At 41.7% G+C, this 14,324-nt stretch overlaps 1 protein-coding gene across 1 annotated transcript in view; it reads right to left on the bottom strand.

The window, feature by feature from the left end:
- Positions 1-12,807, bottom strand: part of LOC101402583 (uncharacterized) — a 36,199-nt gene extending 23,392 nt beyond the window's left edge. The window contains exon 1 of the mRNA XM_087425402.1: positions 12,684-12,807. The gene's annotated coding sequence lies outside the window, so the exon portion shown is untranslated. The remainder of the gene's footprint in view (positions 1-12,683) is intronic.
- Positions 12,808-14,324: the final 1,517 nt, after the last annotated feature.

Below are 14,324 nucleotides of genomic sequence, written 5' to 3'. Positions count from 1 at the left end.
GAAGCTATAAATCTCCACAAAAATGGCAAAATCATAATGAGATATTTTGTGTCTTGAGAGCTTGGTTTGGTAACCATTAGATTGGGGGCCCCAAAACAAGGAGGGATAGAAGAGTGAGTTGCACCCCATTTGTAGCTGGATAAGGCTGGACAGAAATGTGGGTGATGTTCCATGTGCAGCTAAAGGTCCTACCAAACTGCTGTCTAACCTCAGGGAAATAACAATGGTTATTATAAGGAATGTTCCAATTAGATAAGATTATTTAAGAAATGCACTTAAAAACAAAGCTTCAAAGTTCCAAAAATAGATTATTGAACGTTTCATTTCAAAACTTTAATGAAAAATTAAAGATATAAAACATATCTAAAACAAGACTGTATGACCATAAACAAAAGTTCAACAAGTTAATGGCCTTACAGACACCCCCATGTCTACCTTCAAAGAAAGGCCCCCACATAGGCCCTTCCCAAAGTTGACAGGACTCTGAGGGATTTTCTGGTAAATTACTACGGTATTTGCTTAAACAGCCAATAGAAACTACAATTAGGGCCGGCCCTGTGGCTTGGTGGTTAAGTGCGCGCGCTGCGATGCTGGCGGCCCGGGTTCGGATCCCAGGTGCGCATCGAGGCACCACTTCTCCGTTCATCCTGAGGCCGAGTCCCACATACAGCAACTGGAAGGATGTGCAGCTACGACACACAACTATCCACTGGGGCTTTGGGGGGAAAAAATAAAATAAATAAAATCTTTAAAAAAAAAAAAAAAAAAAGAAACTACAATTAAAGTTAGTGAAAAATTTTGCCAAATTCTGGTAAATACCAGAGCTAATCCTCTACTTTAAACCCTACTTGGAGCCCCTGGATGGAATCCTGGGACAACTGGCAAAAGCTGCTTTGGGTGAGAATTCTTACCAGAGCTTCCTCTCCTGGATCACTGTCTGTAGTGCCCAGTCAAGGAAGGGAAATAAAATTTCACACTGTCTCTTCCTTTCTAAATCCAAGCCAATTGGTAATCGATCCCTTCTCTCCCAAAGACAGCTACCCTTCTTGCTTCTCTTGTTTTATGTCCTAAAAACGTGGCTTGGCTTTCTGCTTGCTGGAGAGATGCAAGTTGTTGGTTTTCTTTTGTTTCTATCTTTGGGAGCGACTCTAGATCTTGTGAAGATAATATCTTTTGCACTCTTCTTGGGGACACATCTTGAGTCCAAAAAGTTGTTCAATATCGCCAGAAGTATTCACTGCTTGACCCTGCTTGTCTTGACTGAAACCCGACAAAATATTCCAAAGGATCTAATAACTCTATAACCAGAAATTTGGCCAAATTGCAAGCTGACATTCAGAGCCTGATAGAAAGAAATTTTTGCCTTCTCCTCTAAGCTAAATGTATCCAGAGAGAAAGAAAAACATTCCAACATAGGTGGATGGGTGTCAGTTTAGCAACTAGGCTACAACCCAATTCTTTGAGAAATTGAGTTCAACTGTCCTTATCTCACAAATCCTTGCAAAACTAGAAATGCGGCTCTCTAGGCAGGTAAAATTTCTTTTACCGATCCCCAAACCTTCCCTATTCGTCTCCAAAGGCTTAAATTCAACTCCTTCTTGGACAAATCTGCATTCCTTCCTTGTGTTTCTGAGATGTAAATGTTCAAGTGCGAACTTCAGGGAGGTAATTCTTATCAGAAGAAAAATGAAAGGGGGAGAGGTCATTTGAAACTTTGGCAAATAAAAATCTTTTTAGTGTTTCTCCACAGATATTAGTGAAGGGCTTTAGCCATCTGAGCAGGTAATCTGAACTTTCTCCATCTACCAGAAAAACAACTTAGATCCAACTTCTTAATAACTAGTGAGTTTTACATTATCATACCTCTCTCACGCCTAAAATTTTTAAATGAAAATTATAAGGTCTCTGTTTGCATTTGTCTGTATGTTTTGTAGATATGTGGTATTTTTCCACCTGTGGACTGTATTACTGAAATTAATTTGTAAATAGTTCTATTTAATTGGCTTAAACAAACAAGTTCTTAATATTCATAAAATTCTCAAAAATATAATATAAACTAACCTAAATGCCTTTCAGGTTCACATGATCTGGGAACACATTCAGTATTAAAGCTAGTTTTAAGTTAGTTGATTTAATGAAAATAGACAAGTCCTTAGAGTTATCAACAATGCAGACATACAACTATTCTTCCACTTGGGGTTATTAATCAAATGAATCCATGTTATCTCTTACAATATTTGTCAGCAAGAAGAATTAGTTTTGGATAATGACTGACTTTTTCTAATGTCTAATGAAGGTTTGTGAGTCATCTAAACATAGTTCTTAAGAAGAAGCAAATTAAATAGATGTAAGTGAGATAAAATGTTCCAAGTGTTTTTGGCAGCCTATTACCTTAAAGTTTTGCTGAGTTAAGTTAAATGATGAGTTCAGTTAAATTTATTGAATATCCAGATCATTTCCAAATAAGAAAAAATATTGAAACGTTAATTACTGAACATAAGCTTATCTACTTTTTGCTTCCTTCTACAGAGGAATTAAAGATATTTGGGTCTGTAGTAAACATGTCTTGTGCCATGCTGTAAAATTTACTATGAGGAACCACATGTTTCTAGCTATCATAAAAAGTATTTATAAGTCTGTGAATCCACAGAATGCTAATGTAAAAGACAGTTCATAATCGCTTGCTTCTCAGTTTTCACTAGAAATTAAAAATTTCTAAGGGTTAAAATTTCTAATACATGTAATTAAAACTACTAAAAATAATAAGGAAAAGGAATTTTATGTATGGTAAGGGCTGGCTGATTGTAATAAATTTAATTAAGTAAATGAGTTTTAATATCAAAAGCTGTTGCAAAATTCATATTTGGATTTTTCTCTGTTAAAAGTATAATATTTTTCTTGAACTGTTGGTCTCCTCCTCATAATCAGAAATTATAAAAGTTAGTTTCCTTTCCTTACTAAGTAACCTGCCTAGAAGAAAAAAAACCTTGTGTCTTGTCAAAATAATCACCTATGTTCCATGTTGTCTTCACCGGGTCTTAGATTACTTAAACCCAGTACTCTCAGTATTGAAAGAGCTAAATTTTGCTCACAACTACGTAAACTTCTGTATTTGCCTTTGAAATCTTATGTCACTTTGGTCAAATAGATAATTAATATTGTTTCATAATGATCTGTGATCCTAATTAGGCAAGTATCTAAAACCTTTGGATATTTTTAATAAACTTCCCAAAAATCCAACTCTAAATGAAGTCTTTTTGACTTTGAACTAATTTTAAGTTTTTCCAGAAGGCCCCTGGAACATCTCAAAGTATCTGTTCTCTCTTCTTATAGAAAGGGAGATGTTAAACTAATTAGACTTATTTCATATGCCAAGTTACATGGGAAACATTGTCAAATAAGAGGTAATGCTAGGTAATGCCACCCTGGTGGCACAGTAGTTAAGTTCACATGCTCTGCTTCAGCAGCCCGGGGTTCACAGGTTCAGATCCCAGGCGTGGACCTACATGCCACTCATCAAGCCATGCTGTGGCAGTGTCCCACATACAAAATAGAGGAAGGTGGGCAGAGATGCTAGCTCAGGGCCAATCTTCCTCAGCAAAAAGAGGAAGACTGGCAACAGATGTTAGCTCATGGCCAATCTTCCTAACCAACAAAAAAAAACAGAGGTAATGCTAAGCCTTCTTTATGTTGTGTCTGTACAGGTATGTGTTCTAAGTGTTCCAGAAATTGCAGGAAATTCCTGGAAATCTGATATGTCCTGGTACAATGTAATCAGAATATCCCAGTTATTATCTTAAAATGTTGTATGTGACAAATATAACCAACTTTCTTTGTTAATTCCATTATAATGAATTCTCACCAGATCTTTATCCATGGGCATTTTTAAGTCTTTTGTCACTTAGAGAGAGCTATTGTTTTACTCTGATGCTTTTACAAGTGTTCCTGCAAAAGTGCTTCATCTTCAAGGAGATTCGAAGAAAGAACTTTTCGACAAGTATAACTTTCTGATAACTTTAACATTGTAAAAATGAACTTGTAAAAATAAAGACTGCTCTTAAGTCTCCTTGGAAGACACTATACCAGGTCCTCCTCACTACCCAGATGACAGCAAAACTTCAGAGGCTTGAACCTTGAATACACACCTCACAGTCTTAGGGAGATCATTTGGGAGGGAGGAAGGCTCCGCCTGATATCTGGTCCTGTATACATGCTGGAGACCTCCAATCAAACTGACAAGGAAGAGAAGCAGCTGACAGAGGTAGACTGCTTCCTCCTAAGATTTCCGGTCAAGATTTCCTACTTTAGCTAAACATAAAACCCTTACTTTTTCTCTCCCTTTCCTTTAGTCTGGCATGGGCCAGGAAAGATAACACCATCATTCATATGTCCGAGGCCATTGCTAAGAAGGGTAACCTCTGGAATTTAGACCAATATTTTATTTCAGGCTAGGAGAAAATTTGACAGCTGGTTTGAATGGGCTAATGCAACAATTCCCGTAAATGAGTCCATCAACAATGCTACTTTAGTGAGAGTGGTACCTGTCCTTATAGAATTTATCTTTGTAGTGGTTACCATTCTCCTTAGGCCTATGAATGCCTGGATGGCTGGTGCTTAACTGGGCAATACCTCTTACATTATCTAACTGAGCCCTAACTTTTCACAAGTGAACTAAGACATCTCACTAATTGTCTCCCCTAAATTTACACTGTTTTGTTAGAAAGGACCTACCAGGAGGCATTCAGGACTCAGGATTCACTTCCTTTGACAGGGCCATACTTCCCTGGTTAGGAGTAAATGTAAATGAGAATATAATCAAAAAACCTCTCCTTAATTCTTGAAGATATTGCAAAATCCATTGCTAAGACAAGAGCTGGCCAACAAAGATCCTTCGACTCTCTGGCCAAAGTTCTTCTTTTTTTTTTTTTTAAAGATTTTATTTATTTTTATTTTTTCCCCCCAAAGCCCCAGTGGATAGTTGTATGTCATAGCTGCACATCCTTCTAGTTGCTGTATGCGGGACTCGGCCTCAGGATGAACGGAGAAGTGGTGCCTCGATGCGCACCCGGGATCCGAACCCGGGCCACCAGCATCGCAGCGCGCGCACTTAACCACCAAGCCACAGGGCCGGCCCTGGCCAAAGTTCTTCTTGGTAACAGGATAGCCCTTGATTATCTCTTAGCTGAACACCACCAGCTGCACCTCAATTAACTCTTCTGGGAAAGCTGAAACTCAATTACATAAGATCACAGAGCAAGCTATTTGTCTTTTATTAAAAGGTGACTCCTTCAATGGGGTCTTTCTTTTACTAATTTGATCTTGATTGGTTTTGGTCTTAGGGACCATCTCTCTAAAGTGCAGTCCAGATATTGAGAACTACCCTGCTTATTATAATCATAACAAACTCCCTGGTGCATTGTACTCTCTGAAAAGCTTTAAATGCATATTTGCAGCCACTAACCACCAAGCAAATGATCTCCCTAAGACTGGAACATCAGAAAAGGAATGAAGAGATGACGGACCTAGGACCTCAAGATTGTAAACCTGAAGCCTTGACCTATGAACGTCACAGGGGTTAAGGAAAAACATCACGACCTCTGGATACCACCCAAAGGAACAACAAAATCAGAGAATGTCACTGCAGAATCTGAAAGTGGTGCTAATGCCTTCAATGTTGATCACATCTCTCAGTTAAGCTGAGAGTCTGATCAAAAAAGGGGGAAATTGTGAAAAAGAAAACCAGAGGTCCCAAACTGAATCACTTTTACTAGGCCCATGTCACCAAACAAAGGCTTAACACCTAACCTAAGTGCACCTTCAAGCTTCCCCAGGAGTGTAGTCTAATCAGTCAGTCTAGGATTTTCTGATCAGCACCAATAAGGTAATCTGCCACATGGGCCCTCTCCATCCCCCAAAGGAAGATGATGTAATCCACCTAATAAGACCCTTTTGTCCCCAAAGGGAGCTAACCTTGCATAAAATAACCCTTCTTTCTGTTTATTAATTCCTTGTCCAGCCTTTAAAACCTTTCCCTTTCTGTAGGCCTTTGGAGCTTCTCTCTACTTGCTAGATGGGATGTATTGCTACATTGATGAATTGCCCAATAAAGGCAATTGAGGAATTGCTCAATAAAGGCAATTAGATCTTTAAAACTTAGTTGAACTTTTGTTATTTAACACTATTAAAGATAAAATATGGTTCATACCTTTAATCATGAATTGTTTATTGTGAACATCAATTTTCAAAAACTGAGCCTATGATTTAAAAGTGTGTCTGAAGGCTGCTCCTAGCATGAATTCTAGCATTGGCAACTAGATTCCCCATGCTCCTGTAGATAACAACGTAATTCATTTCTTGTCCGTCTTTTCAGCATTTATGTACAAAGAAGCAATTTAAAGTACATATTTTTTCTTCCCTTTGATATGCAAAGGTCAAGTGGTTTACTTTGTGAAATAAGCTTTGCTTTCTTGTTCATGTTTAAATAAATCCTGCATCTACTTTCATATCAACGGTGGTGTGTCACCAGCACATGTGATGGAGAACACTGGACAGCTGCTGCTACTGTCCCTCACCAGGCCGTCCCTGGTCAAAGACAGGACCCAGTGGTCAGCAAGATTAGTGAAACTCTAGAAAATCATGCTAGAAGATGCCCTGACCAACAGCTGACCTCATCTTCACATTTTTACAGACTTTTAGCTTACTACCAATGGTCTAGTGGCCTGGCAACAAGAACAACATAAGCTACTTATCCAAGATTACCCATTTGAGAGGAAGCACTCTGGGATAATCTTGCTCATAATTACTCAAATACATAAGAAGATCACACATGTCTCTGCATGTACTAAAAATCAAAACCCAAAGTCTCACTTCAACCCTCAGGCTGAAAAATTAGTTAAAATTTCTGAAACATACTGACACCTCAGTTTTATTCAGAAGCAGAGAAAACAAACAGTGGGTGTGGGAGGCAGGCTTTGGAGTATCAAGACAGTGAGGGGCCCCTCTGTTCCCATGGGAGGATGTGAACGGCTTATTTGAATAATTCTGTGGACATGGTAATGATACCCACTAGGTTACAGACTAAGACTATAATACTATTCTGTAAAAGTAAAATACTATATTACACACTATAAAACTAATTATACATCTTAATTGTATATAATATATTCTACTTGTATATAATATATACTAATTATGTATAATCCTATACTATAATCTACCCATACTATATACAGGTAATATACTACATACACCATATATATTTAAACATATATCCACTGTATTCAACATTCTCTCTCAACATATATACACAGATACACACAGATACACATTTTATACAGCAGTAGATAATTTTATACTATACACTATATTATAATACAGTACCCAACTACTTTTAGCATAGATGAAGAAAGCCTCCATAAAATACCTGTACAGTGAATCCAGCAATATATAAAATGACCTAAACACCATGACCACGTGGGATTTAATCTAGGAAAGAAATGTTGGTTTTCCATCTGAAAATGAATAAATATAAGGAACCATTAATAGAATAAATGGCAAAAACTGCAGGATCATCTCCATAGATACAAACAAGCATTACACCACGTTCAACACCCCTTCACAAGGAAAACACTCAATAAACTGTGATAAACTCCCTCAGTAAACTACCTCAACCTGCAATAAACAATGAATGAACAACACACAACTGCCATCATTCTTGATGGTGAACAACTGGAGGCTTTCTCTCTAAGATCGGAGAGAAGACAGAGACGTCTGCTCTCACCAGTTCTACCCAACACGGTAGGAAAGGTGCTACCAGGGCCATTAGGCAAGAACATGGAAAAAACAACTATCCCAGATTTCAAAGGACACAAACACATAGCTCCACAGAGAAATATATAAAATCACAGACTGTGAAATGGCACATATAAGACACAAGCAGACACAGACACCAACTCTGAGAATTAGAGACACACAGATGTTCTCATTAACACACACAAAGCTCACGCCCTCTGCACTCTGCCCATTTTTCTTTACTCTTTATGGCTTAACCGCTAAGCCATGGGGCCGGCCCTTAATTTTAATTGTTGATCATTGGATCAGAACTTCCCAACTCACTATGGGATATGGTAGGAAAAGGGGTGTTATGACCTCAGACAATTTAGGCAAGACCATCATTCTGATGGCTAAAGAAAGATGAAGCATTTGTTCTATTCATCCTCTACATTATATTCATTAATACCCTGAAGATCATCAGGGGCACCTTCCTTAAATGTAGTGGGATCCCAGGTATAACTGTAATTTGACACCTAGTGTTGATTAACTGCTTGAAAGTTTCTGATTAGCGCATTACATCAGATAGCAAAATTAATTCAGAACATGTGTTGCGGAGGCCCAAAGCCAAGGAGTGTGACTTTATCTGTTATGTAAATTCTTTCAGTACATTCTAGATTTCCAATTGGGTCATATTATGGACCCTTGTTTTAGTAATTTATCTATTGTTTCCTTCCTCCTGATCTTTCATGTTTCATTTTCTTCCTCATGGGATACACTTCAGGCGAGGAGATTCTTCTCTACCCTGGTATTTAAAATTTTTTTCCACCCAAGAGCCTCAAAACAGTGCCATCAACGTTAGGAGCCTACCCCTGACACTGTTTGCTCTATACGGTTTAAACCCTGGGCTTAAGTCACATTTGAATTAATACATTGTGCCACAGGGGTGCCTTGAGCGTTGTCCCCTACAACTCAGAAGGTTAGGATCTTCATGGCAATAGAGGCAGGGGCAGCAGCAGCAGAGGTACTTAAGGGTCTCGGCAAGCCCTCTGCTATTAGGAGTGTGGACTCAGCCCACCACCTACAGCTTGTCTTTCCCTCCCTATTATCTTTCTTTTAAAATAACTGCTCTTTCAGCAGTGACTGTCTGATGAACCCACGTCTTGCAAAGTGTACCGTCCTTGTCTACCAACCTCATCCCTTGAGTATGTCAGGCCAACACAGCTTCTGTCACAGCTTTACTCTAACAAACAGAAAAATCCCACCGAAGACATTGACCCAGGATTCACTTAAGGAGGCCCCAATCCCAAAGTCCTGCTCCCAAATGCCTACAAATTCATCAAACTGCCAACTCTGGTCAGCTGAGCCAAGAACTGAGGCTTGGTGGGTCAACAATGCAACACGGGGCAGCACAGCTCACAGCACAGGCTCCCCAGCAAGCAGCAGCCCACAGTGCAGGCCACCACCAGGCAGCAGAGCAGGTGAGCAAGTCAGAGCAGGAGATGACAGACCCATGGGGGATGCTCTGGACATGCTCCTTCAGGGCATTAAATGTTACGGTCACCTGCATAGTTGAGACTGATGCCATGGTGGCGCGGGCACGCACGGGCACACACACACACAGTAGGAAAAGGCTTAGGGCTCATATCTCACACACACACACACACACACACACACACACACGGTAGGAAAAGGCTTAGGACTCACATAACAGAGGTCTGAGGGGGAGGGCAGGGCCGGCCTCTCAAGCAGCTCTGGAAGGGCTCAGAAAGCAAGGAATGGAGCCTGGCCTGGGTGTGCACTGGGCTTGGGGGTGGGGCCGGGCCAAGAGTTCTGCACACAGGCAGGGGCTTGTGTGGTGGAATCTCCTGCCTGCTCCAGAGGAGAGAACACCCAGGCTTTCTCATCAGCTTGTCCAGGTGGGGGCACAAGGGGAAGAGGGAGGAGAGAGGCTTAAGCTGTGAGCACTCATCCAAAAATGTGGAGTCTGACTGTTCATTACAAGCACAAAATGGAACAAAAAAAATGCATTCTTGATTGCTTTATATAAAGAAACACTAACAGCGGCTCAAAAATGATCAAAACTGTGTATCTGGGTGTTACTTGAGTACCAGTGCAGGGGGGGACCAGGATATGTTGGCAGTGAGTCTTCTGAAGTTAGACTTTGTTGTCTTACAGATTTATTTTAAAAAACAGAGAAATTTATATTCTTTAATTTTAACTCTTGTACATAGGAAACCATTCTAGGATTTAATTCCTTTAAACACTAACAGTTACAAAAGCATAAGATTTGAAAATAAAATTTTCAAATCTCTAACTAAAAGGACATGCGCATCCTGGTTTGTGCTTTCCCTCTATCTCACACCAGTGGTGTTTTCAAAAATAAGTGGCATTATTACAATGCAATCAGGGTTCGAGTTTAAATCCTTAACTGTATTGGATTTTCAAAGATATAAAAAGTTTTCCTCACATCAATTAATACAGAATTTAATTGCACTAGCCTTTTAAACTAATATGTTCTCTAGAGATATGTACAAAAGAAAACTGATCAAAAAATGAAAACAATTTCTCATCCTATCTCTCAATCAACTTACAGTGTCAGGGCCCAAGCGCTAAGGGAAACTAGAGCCAAAGGGCTCCACTATTCAATCAATAAAGGAATCCAAAGGCAAGAAACACAAATACTGGAATCAGCACAGATCAGCAGCCTGCTTCCCACAGGACAGAAGGAAAGCCACACTCAGAAGCTTCCATATTCCTGACTCTCCTGGTTGAGACAGAACCCCTGGAGTGGGTCAGTCCCTGGTGGAGGAGGGTGGGGCACCTGAGCAGCCACAGGAGTGAACTCTGGGAGCTCCACACACCCTCCCCTCCCCAGGGAATAATGCAAATGCTCCCTCTCTCAGGCTTCCCTTCTCACAATGAGGAAAACTCAGCTCGATTCAGTTGAAGGTTCTGACCCAAATGAACTCTCAAATTAATGGGCCCTAATCCAGGACACAGAACTCCTGACTTTCACAGACTTTCTCAATGTAAACAAATTACTCTGAGTGCATCTACTCTGTGGATGCAAAACTCCCAACTTATTTCTAGAAAGAGGCCCAAGGAACTCAGTTACAAGCTCAGAAAGGGCATCACCTCCCCACCGCCATGTGCACGTGCACCCCCAGCTTTCCAGGGCTCTGCAGCTCCTCTCAGTATAGAGGCTCCTTCCATGGGGGGTGTGAGCAGCAGGACACCTGCAGGGGGAGGCTCCCCAGGAAGAACTGGGCCTTCAAGTTCTTCCCTTTGCAGGCCCAAGGGGGCCTTAGCTTAGACCCACTGCCCTCAGGCCTCTGCCCCCACTGGAGTTTTTTTGGACCACACTGATATTTTATGACACAAACCCAGTGTTTTAACAATCCAGCTAGAACACTCAAACCAGTCTTTATGTGAAAATGAGAAAAAATTATATGGCAATTTGTTGGATCAAGAAACCCCACAATAATGTATTGCATTTTTGGGGGAAAAATGGTGTTAATATAGTATTATTTCTATGACAAGTAATGTTTTTATAAACTATTAATCACACTTGAACGCTTCAGGTCTGCCAGTCTAAGACCTGGAAATCCATTTGAACTCACCCAAAATGAAAGAACAGACCTCAGAATATTAGTACCCACGATGGGAGAGGAAAAAAGGGAAAGAAGACTCGAGTACACGCAATGTAAAACTCGACTATTTTATTTTTTTCCTGAAATTCACCTCTTTCTTGTCTCTTTGGAAATATTTTATATTGTCTCTCAAGTCATATTGAATAAATTTTAAAAAATTTTTATTCGTTGCAAAACGGAGACTAAAATAAAGTGATTAAATCTTTTAAAGGTGACTAACTCAAGTAGGGACAGGGCTGAAACCACAGATCATCCTGGAAAGTTTCTCAAAAGAAACCTCCACCCAAAGAACTTCCCATAGGCTGTCTGTGCCCAGAAAGATCCTGGGGGGAGGGGCACAAGGATTTCATACCACGTAGCTCCAGGTGGTTATAGGCTGCTTTTCACTCATGTGAAATATCCATACACAAAACAAATATTTTAAACACAGCCATCCATTTACTGTGAGAGAATGATAATTAAAATACTGGATCTGTTTCAAATCCATCAAGAACAAACAGTTGATAATAATGCCGTGAATTGGAGGCAGGAACTTGCCATTTGGGAATGAGGGGGAGATTGGAAATTTAGGCCTTTGTTGCCAGCCCTACGAAGACCTAGACTGAGGGGACAGCGTCGTGGACTTGAGACTCTGCTCCTCGAATATATGAAAAATTCAGAAGAAAACAGGTGCTTCCAAGGAGAAAGGAGGGACTGGGGACCCCACAGCCCACAGCTCCTCCCACGCAGGAGCCCCGGAGACCGAGTCACGACTGTCCCCGATGACCCTCCCCGTGGTCACCGCACCATCTGGGGACACGCGGGGCTGCGGGCGCAGAGCTGCCCAGAGAGGCTCCGGGGCCGAAGTCTCCGCGCGCAGTGACCACAGGACGCCCGGGGTCCCGGCTGCCGGCCCCGCCCCCACGCTGCGGCCGGAGGGGACTGAGGTCCGAGCGGCGCCACCGCGGACTCGGGTCCGCAGACTCCGGAGGCGACCGCGGGGAGGCCGGGTCCCACTATGGGCACTTGTGACCAGCCCCTCCTCCCATTAGCCTCACCCTGGGGACACAAAGTCACCATTTCTAGTCTCCTGGGTCCCACTGAGTCCTTCCTGTGACTCCCACAGCCAGTGCAGATCAGTGCGACAGAGGCTGCGGCAGAGCCACCAGGGACCGTTAACGGCAGGTGACTACCGACCCCGAGCACGGCAGGAGCGACATGGGAAGTCCCCGTTGGGCCAGACACTCCTTCCCCAAATCCTGACTCCCGCCAAACTCTCACCATTTCTAGGTTTCCTGGGTCCCCTAAGGTCCTTCCTATGACTCCCGAAGTCGGTACAAGTCACAACTCGACAGAATAGGCGGCAAAACCACGTACAGCCTTTAACGGCGGAGAGACGCGAAACCCGCGAGGCTAGAGCTAGCAACAACTTCCGGGGTGGCTGGGAGCTTCGCCCCACCCACCTGCCCCGTTGCCGCCTATGATTGGACAGTTCAAAAGACTCGCCCCACCCCCGTCTCTGAGTGACAGCACCCTGAGTTTAGGTGTCTGAGCAGAATGCCAGACAGAGCTCTTTTTCTGCGGGGATATTAACATTGAAAGGTAATGTTGCGAGGGGACTCCTGGAATTGTGATCCTTGTTTACAAACACACACAATTGAAAGTCACCTCACCATGTGCAATAATTAGCCTCTCTCCATTTTGATCTTTGTTGACAAGTGGAGTCTTACAGTTTTGCCAATTAGGTACACAGGCACAGACACTGTGACCAGGGAGCTAGGAAAAGAAGGAGGTACCGAGAAACCGATAAAAACGAACATTATCTGTGAGTGTTGGCAGTTGTAAGTTACAAGAAGAGCCTAACCACAGAAGGTTCCCTCAAGCAACCTAGCTGCAGCCAGTTCTAGCCACCTCAAACCGTTCTTAAGTGAACTGAAATGAACTGTACCCCTTAATATCTCATTAATATTTTAAATTATCCTCCCCTAGAAGGGACCAAGCAGCCATTTCTAGATCATGCGATATATATAGTAGTATGTGTACATCTACCCATGAGCCTTAAAGGAACATGACTGTTAGGCAAGAAACCGTTATCTCCCACCTTTTCCTGAACTGAATACTCATGAACTGTACTATGATCCGACAATTAAAGGACCACCCAAAACCTTGTCTGGGGAGACACTGCTTTGGGAGACATCCTGGTGTTCTATATTACTTGTGCAAGTAATAAACCTTTCTTTACCTACTTCTGCCTTGTTTGTGCCTTTTGGCTCCACAATCACCAAGAGGTAAAACCACTGTGTTCAGTTACAACACCAGGGATGTATTAGGTGGGCATCCTTCCAACACTTCAGTCAGATTCAGAATAAGAGTATTGGGAGCCTAAAGAAGCCATCATTTGAGAAGAAAGGTGACTTCTGCGTGTTCAGAAGGGTTAACTCTAGAAAATGTTTCTGACATGAAAATATTTGTATCCCGTGGAAAATATAAGCAGAGACTCTTTCTCACTGGTGGTGAAATCACTCTCTGTGGTCATGACCCACCCCTTACTTGTGGTTACACAAGTAAATCCATCTATAATGAGAATTATCAGAAAACTGAGTTTCATCTAAATAACCATCTCACTGACTGGTGTATCTATACTAGAGAGTAACGTTCATTCTGACAATGTTGGAATCACTCCGTGACAGGCATCCTCTCCATATAGTCTGCACAGATATCACTTCTGACAACTTCCTCTTCTAATTCCCTAAGGAAATGCTCAACTTTGATACCATTTGAGTCAAAATACCCCACCCAAGTCCACCTGAACTTCAGCAACAACTCCACCAATCCCATGGACAGAACATCCCTGAAGGCCATCTGACATGTGGAAACTGAGCGGCAGAGCCAAAGAATCATAAGTCATCTCAATGAAAACAG

The sequence above is a fragment of the Ceratotherium simum genome, chromosome 39 (assembly GCF_057802395.1).
Source record: "Ceratotherium simum simum isolate JZ-2026a chromosome 39, ASM5780239v1, whole genome shotgun sequence".
Classification (NCBI taxonomy): Eukaryota; Metazoa; Chordata; class Mammalia; order Perissodactyla; family Rhinocerotidae; genus Ceratotherium; species Ceratotherium simum.
This window is presented reverse-complemented; position numbering and strand designations above follow the sequence as displayed.